Genomic DNA, 11,423 nt, shown 5'->3' on the forward strand with positions numbered 1-11,423 from the left:
CAAAGACTTAAATGTAAGAACTAGAACTATGAAACTCTTAGAAAGAAACAGGTGTATACCTTTTTAACCTTGAATTAGGAAATGGTTTGTTAGCTATGACATAAAAAGCACTAGCAACCAAACTAAAAATAAAGTTATGTCATCAAAATTAAATGTTTCATACATCAAAGGACTCTATGAAGAAAGTGAAAGGGAACCTACAGAATGGGAGAAAATATATGTTATCTGCGAGGGTGTAGTATCCAGATTAATCTAACTCAACAATGAAGAACAAATAACCCTATTTAATAATAAGCAAAGGATCACGGTAGGATGGTGATATGGGCTGAATTGTGCCCCCCAAAAATCCATATGTTGAAGTTCTAACCTCTGTTACCTCAGAATGCGATTGTATTTGGAGGAAGGTCCTTTAAAGTGGCAATTAAGGTAAAATGAGATGGTTTGGGTGGGTCCTAATCTAATATGACTCATGTTTTCATAAGAGAAGATTAAGACATACACAGGAAAGACCATGTGAAGACGCAGAGAGAAGATGGCCATTTACAAAACAAGGAGAGAGACCTTCAGAAGAAACTAGCCCTGCCAACACTTTGATATACTTCCAGCCTCCAGAATTGTAATAAAATACATTGTCCAAGCCTGTGGACAGTCTGTGGTAGTTTGTTACATTAGCCCTAGCAAACTAATACAGAGGGCTATTTTTAAAAATAGACAATAACAAGTTGGTTATTGAAGATGTGGAGTAATTTGACCCTCATACATTGCTCATGGGAATTTTAAATGATGCAGCTCATGTGGAAAAAATTTTTACAATTTCTTAAAAACTAAACACAGAGTTACCATATGATCCAGCAATTCCACTCCTAACTATGCTCAAGAGAACTGAAAAATATGTCCACAAAAAACCTGCACGTGAATGTTATTAGCAGTATTATATACAACAGGCAAAAAGTAGGAATAACCCCCAAAAAGACATTCAGATGGCCGACACATGAAAAAATGCTCCACGTCACTCATTATCAGGGAAATACAAATCAAAACCACAATGAGATACCACTTTCCACCTGTCAGAATGGCTAAATTAACAACTCGGGCAACAACAGATGTTGGCGGGGATGCGGAGAAAGAGGATCTCTTTTGCATTGTTGGTGGGAATGCAAGCTGGTGCAGCCACTCTGGAAAACAGTTTGGAGGTTCCTCAAGAAACTAAAAATAGAACTACCCTACAACCCAGCAATTGCACTACTAGGTATTTATCCAAGGGACACAGGTATCCCATTTCAAAGGGGCACATGCACCCCAATGTTTATAGCTGCACTATCAACAACAGCCAAAGTATGGAAAGAGCCCAAATGTCCATTGATGGATGGATGAATGGATAAAGAAGATGTGGTATGTGTGTATATATATATATATGTGTATATATATATATGTATATGTGTATATATATATGTATATGTATATGTGTGTATATATATATGTATATATATGTATATGTGTATATGTATATGTATATATATATGTATATATACATATATATATGTATTACTTGGCAATCAAAAAGAATAAAATCTTGCCATTTGTAACTACGTGCATGGAACTAGAGGGTATTATGCTAAGTGAAATTAGTCAGAGAAAGACAAATATCATATGACTTCACTCATATGAGGACTTTAAAACACAGAACAGATGAACATAAGGGAAGGAAAGCAAAAATAATAAAAACAGGGGGACAAAACATAAGAGACTCTGAAATATGGAGAACAAATAGAGGGTTACTGGAGATGTTGTGGGAGGGGGAATGGGCTAAATGGGTAAGGGGCATTAAGGAATCTATGCCTGAAATCATTGTTGCACTATATGCTAACTAATCCGGATGTAAATTAAAAAAATAAAATTAAAAAATTTTTAAAAAGTAGGAATAACCCAAGTATCCATAAACTGATGAAAAGACAAACAAAATATGGTTTATCCAATACAATGGAGTACTATTCAGCCATAAAAAGGAGTAAAGTACTAATACATACTACAACATCGATGAACCTTGAAAAAATTACACTATGTGAAAGAAGCCAGACAGAAAAGTCTAACTAGTACATAATTTAATTTATATAAAGTGTCCAGATTGAAAAATCTGTGAAGACAGAAAGGAGATTAGTGGTTGACAAGGGATGGAGGGAGAAAGGGGATGAGGAAATTGGGAGGTATGGGGTTTCTTTTAAGGATAACGGAAAGTTCTGGAATTAGTGGTGATGATTACACAAGCTTGCAAATATTCTAAAAACCACTGAGTTATATACTTTATGTGGTTAAAATGGTGACTTTTATGTTATGTGAATTTTATCTTAATTCGTAAGGTGAGATATCACCTTACGACCAAAACAATGGCTAACATTAAAAAAAAAAAAATTTAAATCTTTATTCACTTTTAAGAGACAGAGAGAGAACATGAGGGGCGGCGGGCAGAGACGGGGGAGACACAGAATCCAAAGCAGGCTCCAGGCTGTCAGCACAGAGCCCAATGCGGAGCTCGAACCCACGAACCATGAGATCATGACCTGAGCCAAAGTTGGAAGCTCAACCGACTGAGCCACCCAGGCGCCCCATCAATGGCTAACATTTTAAAGACTGGTGCTACCCAATGTTGACAGGGACAGGAGCAACTGAAACTTTCATAGGTTGCCAGTGGGAATTCAAAATGACTCAGCCACATTGGAAAACAATTTGGCAGTTTCTTATAAAGTTAAACATACACTTACTATATATCCCAGCAATCTCACTCGTAGGTATTTTACCCCAGAGAATATGGGGTATCTCCATATGATAATATATATATCCATATGAATATATATAATATATATATATATATATATATATATATATATATATATATCTCCATATGAAGACCTACATGTGAATATTGATAGCAGCTCTATTCATAATGGCCCCCAAAGGGAAACAACTCAAATATCCACCTAACAGATTGTGGTCCCAGAATGACTAAAGGTAAAAATACTGATAATAATAGCAATTTCATTCCTGGAGATATACACAAGAAAAGTGAGTGAGTATATCCATTTAAAAAGACACACACAGGCAAGTTTACAGCATTATTATTCAGAAGGTCTGAAAATTTGCCACAACCCAAGTGTCAATTATCAGTAAAATGGACAAGTTAAATGTGGTATAAATCACACAATGGAATTTACACAGCAATTAAAAAGGAAGAACTACTGGTACATGTATCAACAAGCATGAATGTACACACGTAATGTTGAGCAAAAGAAGCCAGACCTAAGAGTATATACCCTATGATCCCATTCACAGAAAATTCAAGAAACTAAAACAATTTTATGGTGATAGAAGTCAGAATAGTGGTTATCCACAGAGGATGGAGAGGGGGCAGGCGGTGAAAGGTACAATGGGTATCGCCTGAGAAGCACCTGAGAGACGTCTGGGACACCGGAAAGTTCATGCTCTGGTTAGCAGTTACGTAAGTGTACACACGTGAAAATTTATCAAGCTGAACATTTAAGATTTATGTACTTATGTGCCCAAGTAGTAAGTTTTTTAAATTTTCAAAGAAAATAAAAACTACCCTGGTCTACCTACCTGCCTCCAATTCATCCATAGTCCCATTAAAATTATCCTATGAGATTTTTCAAAATATTATAATAGCTCAAAGATTCCCTTAAATCTTTTTTTTTGACATCCATGACCCCAGATTTCCCAAGCTTAAGGTAACTGTTTATGAACTAAAAATTCATTAAAGAAAGTTAATACCTACCTTACACTTTGATGTTAGCCTTCACCAAAGTATCCTTCCAGCTAAATGTCCAGTGGTATAGGCAGAGTCAAAATACTTGGTAAAGTCACCACCAAACAGCCACTGACTTACTCATTATTTAGACAAACAAAAGACGAAGTCCCTCTCTTCAAGTAGATATTAAACAACCACAGAGTGTTTTTGCTCTTTCTTACGTGCAGCTTTCTCATGCTCTCCTCTGACGCTCCATTGCTCAGTCTCTTCGTTCTCCCCGGTGTCCAAGGAACCCCTGCTGAGGGCTGCTCTTACTCCTTAATATCTTCCCAGAAAGATAACCCTAGGAGCCCTAAAACAGACCAAACCAGGCAGCAAGATAATTTGTCAGAGGTGAGCTCTATTCCATAACATCCACAAGTCTCTGCACCATAGGGACTCACAAATCTGCAAAGCCCCATTCAGGATTGAGAGATGGGAAGAACAAAGCATTTGGGATAGAGAGGAGAAAAAGGCTAATCTAAATTTCATATTCTGACTACCAAACTCCTAGAATTGTACCTCTGGTTTAAAAGCCTGGACATTGAGAGTTCTTAATTTAATCAGCCCACACAGGTTAGGAAAGAAATAGATTCTAGCAAGGGGTGAGTGCTGTAATGTTTTCATCAAAGACGACTGCAGAACATACACTCATACATACATTCCATCAGCTTTCCAGATTAATTTACTATTATAAGACCACTATTTAAATCTTCCTTGTTTCAAATTAAATCTTTAGTTTGCCACCACCGTAGCAGGCTAAGATGTAATCTTAGGTTGGAAAAATGAGAAACCATGTGAAAAAAAAAAAAAAAAAGAAAGGAAACATTCCACAACCATAAAGAATTAGGAAATCACTGTACCAGACTACAGGATTCTGCAGGGGAAAGAACTATGTCACCATGACAACCTGGGATATTTTTATTGAGAGAGTTGATAGGTTCTACAGAAACATTTTTCATAATTTGGAGGCTGAAAGTAATATATAAGAACATGCGTGGGAGTTGAGAGACATTTCAAATTTGGATTTTCATCTTTTTTTTCAGCTTTTCCTTGCAATCTACATGTTGCCAAATCTTGTTTTTTAAGGGCAAAGGGATAAAAGTAATTTTTATATCCCATATTCATATATAAGCATTAGGTACATGTGTGTATTTATGTAACTTCACTCATTAACAAAGAATACAAAGTTTCTTGACAAGCAGGGGGAAATTTGTATCAATTAATGGCTCAAAATAGTTTATATATTTGCATACCCATCCTTGGCTTAAAAATCTGAAAGTATCAGATAGATATTTCTGTCATGTATTGTATCCATACCATATTACTTCTCATTTGACTTCATAACATTTTTATCTTCTATTTTTAATTTCCTTTGTACCATTTCCCAAAGAGTCTGTATACGGTTCTGCTATATGTGTATTATCTACCTGGTATATGCTAGTTTACTTAACAAAGTGTATGTTTTCAATGTTATTTTGCCTACAAAGCAGATGTAAAATAAAACAAAACATTTGTCTCTCTGTGTCTTATAACAGATACTTCACAGCTATCATTTATTCAAGCTTCACAATATTTTACAGGTATTATTATCCCCATTTTAGAGATGAAGTAACTGTTATCAAGGAGATGATATATTTGCTACTTCCACAGGGAAGTGTCAGGTCTGTGTTAAAACCCAGGTCTATTTGACACCTGAGAGTCTTCCCATTTCCTATGTTACATTGAATCTCAACGTCCTCATAATTCTTGAAGCACAGACTTTGCACTTACAAATAAATAAATAAATAAATTGTTTCTGGACAATAAGGCAATATATAATGCAATATAATCCAACATATCTATACTTCCAGCTAAGATACCTGTAATTTCTTGCATTGAAGACATCCTCTGCTCCAAACACATATCAACGACACATAAAATATAAAAAGAGAAATTACGAAACAAATGAAGAGGGGTGCCTGGGTGGTTCAGTCAGTTGAGCATCCAACTCCTGATTTTGGCTCAGGTCATGGTCTCACAGGTTGTGGGATCAAGCCCCACACTGGGCTCCATGCTGGGCTTGGAGCCTGCTTGGGATTCATTCATTCATTCATTCTCTCTCTCTCTCTCTCTCTCTCTCTCTAACTAAATTAAAAACAATACAAACCATTATCATGCTCAGAACACCAAAGCTGAGGCCTGCTGGGCTCCCCATCTAGGAATTTTGTACTGCTGTGTACAGGGACCAAAAATCCTCCCAAGAAAGGGAAGGGATGGATTCAAGTTCACTGCTGAAACCAGGGGCTTCTTCACCCATGAAAAAAAGTTAAAAAGGGCTGCAGTGACTCCTTCTAGAGCCATGGCTTAGGGAGCCAGGAGAAAGGTGACACAGCACCACACCCAGGACCTGGGCCAAGCTGCCCACTAGTTCAGAGACTGGATCTGTAATTTCTCTTAATAGCATAGCCAGACAAGCCTAAGCCAGGAATATAAGTCCCAATTCTAGTCTGGGAGTTCCTTGGGGAAAAATGGAGGCAACTAAGAGTTAACAAAAAGTGAGAAAAACAAACAAACAAACAAACAAACAAATTTCCTAATCAGGATGTCTGCATATCAAAATTCCAAAACATATAAGGAAATTCATACTTAGAACAGTGACCAACAAAATTAGAGGAGATAAGTTCATCCCAGATGAAATGAACATAAGAAAATGATTTGAAAATGAGTTTTAAATAAGCGTGTAAGCATATTTAAGTATTCTCTAAGAAAGTTAAAAGAAAAAATACAAGGAATTATAAAAGCAAGGAGAAAAACAAAAGATTGACATGGAAAAGCATCTACTAGATATCCTGGAAATAACAAAATATAGTCGTTGAAATAAACACTCAATAGACAACATACACTCTGATGTATGAAGAAACTTTTCTTCAGTTGAAGAAAAAGTTTAGTAAATTAATAGAACTGAGGATTCACCCAGATCTCCACATAGCAAGATAAGATGAAAAGGAGAGGAAAGAGAAGGAGGAGGACAGGAGGAGTGGTTAAGAGTAGTCAGAAGACAAAAGAATGAAGAGGGTTTAATAGTGATCTAATAGGAATTCCAGAAAAAGATAATAGAGGAAATGGTGGGAAAAACAATATTCACAGAGATAATGGGGTCAACATTTCTGAATTGAACAAAGAAGTTTTCAGAAAGAAAGTTCACATTGAATGCTAATTAGTAAAAAGCAATTCTAGGGCGCCTGGTGGCTCAGTCTATTAAGATTCTGACCTTGGCTCAGGTCATGATCTCATGGTCTATGAGTTCAAGCCCCACATCAGGCTCTCTCTGCTCTCGGCACAGAGCCTGCTTTGGATCCTCTGTCTCCCTCTCTCTGCCCCTCCACCACCTGTGCTCTCTCTCTCTGGCTCTCTCAAAATAAATAAATAAACTTTAAGAAAAAAAAGAAAAAAGCAATTCCACATATACAAAGTAGATCTTAAAAACCAACAGGAGAAAGGACAGGTTAGCTGCAATGGAATGACATTTAGACTCACAGCAGACTTAATCAGCAACAATAGATGTTAGAACACAATGAGTAATTAAAAATACTATGGAAAAATAACTGTGGGTCTCAAAGTATATCAAACCCTAAATATCATTCAAGAAAGAAACCAAAGTAAAGATATTATCAGTGACACAAAACTAAAAGACCTTATCACAAACATTTGCTAAGAAACAAGAAAGAGCAAAGGAATTTTTTTGAATATGTTGATGAATTTGCTTACTATTAAAAGGCTAATTTTGAGGGAACAAAATAAACTAAGAAATACGGGTAGCAATGTTTAGTGAAAAGTTAACGTCTAGTAAAGTCTTATTTGGGAAGAAGACAGAAATAAGATTTTTATTAGATATTTTGTTAGGAATAGAAATGAAATTAGTATTTGGCAAAAGGGAATTTTTATACACACCTAGTAGAAGTACAACCAATTTGGAGAGCAATTTCTAGTAGATGAGGATGTATTATTCCCTCTCAGCCAGCAATTCCAATTCTAGGAACACATAAAGAAAACATCCCAGGGGCTCCTGGGTGGCTCAGTCAGTCAGTTGAACTTCCAACTTCGGCTCAGGTCATGATCTCTCAATTCTGTTTGTGAGTTCATGTCCCACATTGGGCTCATCGGGCTCACAGCTCAGAGCCTGGAGCCTGCTTCAGATTCTGTGTCTCCCTTTCTCTGCCCCTCCTGCGCTGGCAGTCTGCCTCATTCTCTCTCAAAAATAAACAAACATTAATAAAGAAACAAAATGTTTAAAAAAATCACAAATGCGAGCAAGGAGACATACAAGAATATTCATAACAGCATTAGTAATAATAGTAAAAAACTATAAACAACGTAAATGTGTATCAGCAGAATAAAGGATTAGTAAATTGTGATTTGTATTTGGAATACTGTGTGCAGTAGGAAAAAGTGAATGAACCAGAATTAGAAGTAGAAACATGAGTAAAATCTTATAACATTGAGAATAAAAAACAAGTCGCAGAAAGATGCAGAGTATAACATTCTAGTTTTAAAATGTTTAAAATTTAGTTTTAAAATATTATATGTTGTATATAATACTTAAAATCAATGGAAAACCTAACAGTACATGGGAATGAAAAGAGCCAAAATCAGGATAGTAGTTACCTTTGGGAAGATGAAGGGGAATGGCATTGTGTATGGGGTACCAAGAGGCTTCAACTATACTTGTAATATTTTCTTTTTTTTTTTAAGTTTATTTTATGTCTTTTCAGAGAGAACACAAGCAGGGGAGGGGCAGAGAAAGAGGGAGACACAGAATCTGAAGCAGGCTCCAGGCTCCGAGCTGTCAGCACAGAGCCTGACATGGGGCTCGAATTCATGAGTTGTGAGATCATAACCTGAGCTGAAGCGGGACGCTTAACCAACTGATCCACCCAGGCGGCTCTTGTAACACTTGACTTCTTAAGCTGGGTGTAGGGATAAATGAATAAACGAATAAGTGAATGAATTTTAACCGCAAATGTCATCAGAGTATACCTGATAAAGAGGTATAACTAAAAGAGTAGCTGGAAAGATTATTTAAATTGGAACTTAACAAACTACAAATGTTATGCATTTGTTATGGTATCAACTTATTTTCTTTCCCCTAGCTTTATTGAGGTATGATTGGCAAATAAAAACTATATATTAAGGTGTACAACATGATGTTTTAATATATGTATACATTTTTAAATGATTATCACAATCAAGCTTAACATACCCATCACCTCACCTACTCACCTAGTTACTATTTGTGTGTGTGTGTGTGTGTGTGTGTGTGTGTGTGTGTGTGTGTGTGTTGAGGACATTTAAGATCTACTCTCTTAGCAAATTTCAAATATACAATACATTATTATTAACTATACTCACCATGCTATATAGTAGGTCTCAGAACTTCATCTTATAGCTGCAAGTTTGTAACCTTTGAGGAATATGGTATTACCTTCTGATTCTTTCTGTCCTCTAGAAACTAGCGAAGGCCTTCTCCAGTTGTGTCAAAGTGAAACGTTTCTGTTTCAGTTTGTTTTGGACTTTTCTTCTTTCTCCTGGCTCTGCCTTGTTTGCCGATCCAATCTGGACGTCCCAGTCCAGAGGCTGAAATGGTCACTTCCCTGCTTAAGGATTGGAAAAACAATTTTCAAATAATTCTAAGTCTCTCTGCTATTGTTCCAAATTTGTATTCTGAGTATTATTTTCTCTTCGGCCACATTTCCATAGCTCTAGCCATGTCTATTTCTAGTTGTACAGTACTTAATTCCTTCATGAGCTTCGCTGAACCTCTGTTACACCCTGAAAAGTGCCTCCACTAGTGACTTACTCCTCAGGAGGAGAGACACTCTCTGACTCCATGCCACTGCATCTCTCCATCTCATCTCTCTTCATAATCAGCCTTGGCAGTTTCAGTGAAAGAGAGCAGTCTTACCTGCTTTATAGTTTGGGCAGGAAGAACGTTCATGGACCAAGAGTAAACACAGAAACACAAAAACTCATCAGTCTAGGAATTCTTGAGAGTCCCCATATCACAGAAATGTGGGATTTCAAGCACTTCCACGTTCTTTTAAACATCAGTCCCTCTGGGAGAGGTTTATTAACTCACACTTTGGCCAGATTTGCTACTCACACCCCAGTCCAGTCAATTCAAGTTCCTGAGGTCTTAAGGAGTCCCCTAGTAGCTGATGAGTATCTGTATGCTTGTCCAAACAACTTGGTTTCCTTTTAGTAGAGACCTTGGACCCTGAAGTTTTCTTGACCACCCTTCTTCACTGCCTCAATCTATGACTATCTGTGCAATTATGATGGGATGGTATTTTGAAACATCAATCAATGTCTCTACCCATTTCTAGTTAACATTAAACTACTTCAAGAAAGAAATCACCTGCTCACTAGAGATTGACCTTAATTATGTAAACTTTGATTCTTACAACATTTCTTATTAGTTTCTATAATAATATATTTTTCTTTTAAGTATATCATATTTAAAGTGTCTTTATCTTTTTTTTCCAAGTAATTTTAGGAATTAAACTTATAGAAGTGCTAAGGTACCTGGCTGGCTCAGTCAGTGTAGCATATGACTCTTGATCTCTGGGTTGTGGGTTCAAGCCCCACACAGGGTGCAACGATTACTTAAAAATAAAATGTTTTAAAAATATTTACACAAGTGCTAATTTATCTCTATAAACCAATTAGAGCGCAGCTCCTTTAGTAAAATAAACTTCATAATTTCACTTATTAATATCTTCCAGATGTAGGACATCTCACGTTCATATAATGAGAGGTAAAGCCCTTCGTAAATAACAGACACATAGACACACAGGCAAATAGAGAGCTTATGGCTTTGAGTCTATAATTTCAGTCAAGAGTCAACACAGAAGCACAAAATCTCACTAGTCGAGATGCCAAAGAGTTGTTTTTCCCAGTGGGCACAGAATTCTTGAGCTCAAAATAGACAGACAAATGAACAAGAATAACAAGCCAGATTCTCTGCTGTCTTTCACTCCATACAAAAAAAGATCTCTGTAAGCCATTAATCCTTTTACAGAGATCACCAAGTGGCCAGACCACACTACCAAATTGCCAATCACTGCTGCCACAGGAGAGGCATAATTTATTGACCATATACAAAACAAACACAAAACCAGTGGAGAAGAAAATTAAAATTAGGAAAACAGAAATTGAAGAACATTCTGCTGTGCTTCAGATCTACCTCTGAAAGCAGGAAAAGAAATACCTAGACTTGGCAATCCATGAGCTAGAGCTCCCTGGTCATAAGTTGGTCTGGTTCTGTCCAACGAATACACTGGGCATCTTGGTGGGAACTGCAAAACTGTTAAAGGATAACTCTAAAAGAAATAATTAAAAAAGTAGTTATACAAAAGGATTTTATTTAACTCTTTTATTAACCTTCTCTGATAGATGTTACAATTTGTTCCAGGAGAATCCAAACAGCAGACACTTTACAGATCAGGAATATTGACCTTGCAAATGAATGCAAAACTGGCTTTTCTCCAGAGAAGGAGAGTTCTCTCTCCATTGGATAGAACTCAACTCACATGTTAACAGATAATAATCATTTGTATTACCATCTGTTCTCTACAAGTTAACT

The sequence above is a fragment of the Panthera uncia genome, chromosome F1 (assembly GCF_023721935.1).
Source record: "Panthera uncia isolate 11264 chromosome F1, Puncia_PCG_1.0, whole genome shotgun sequence".
In the NCBI taxonomy this organism is placed as follows: domain Eukaryota; kingdom Metazoa; phylum Chordata; class Mammalia; order Carnivora; family Felidae; genus Panthera; species Panthera uncia.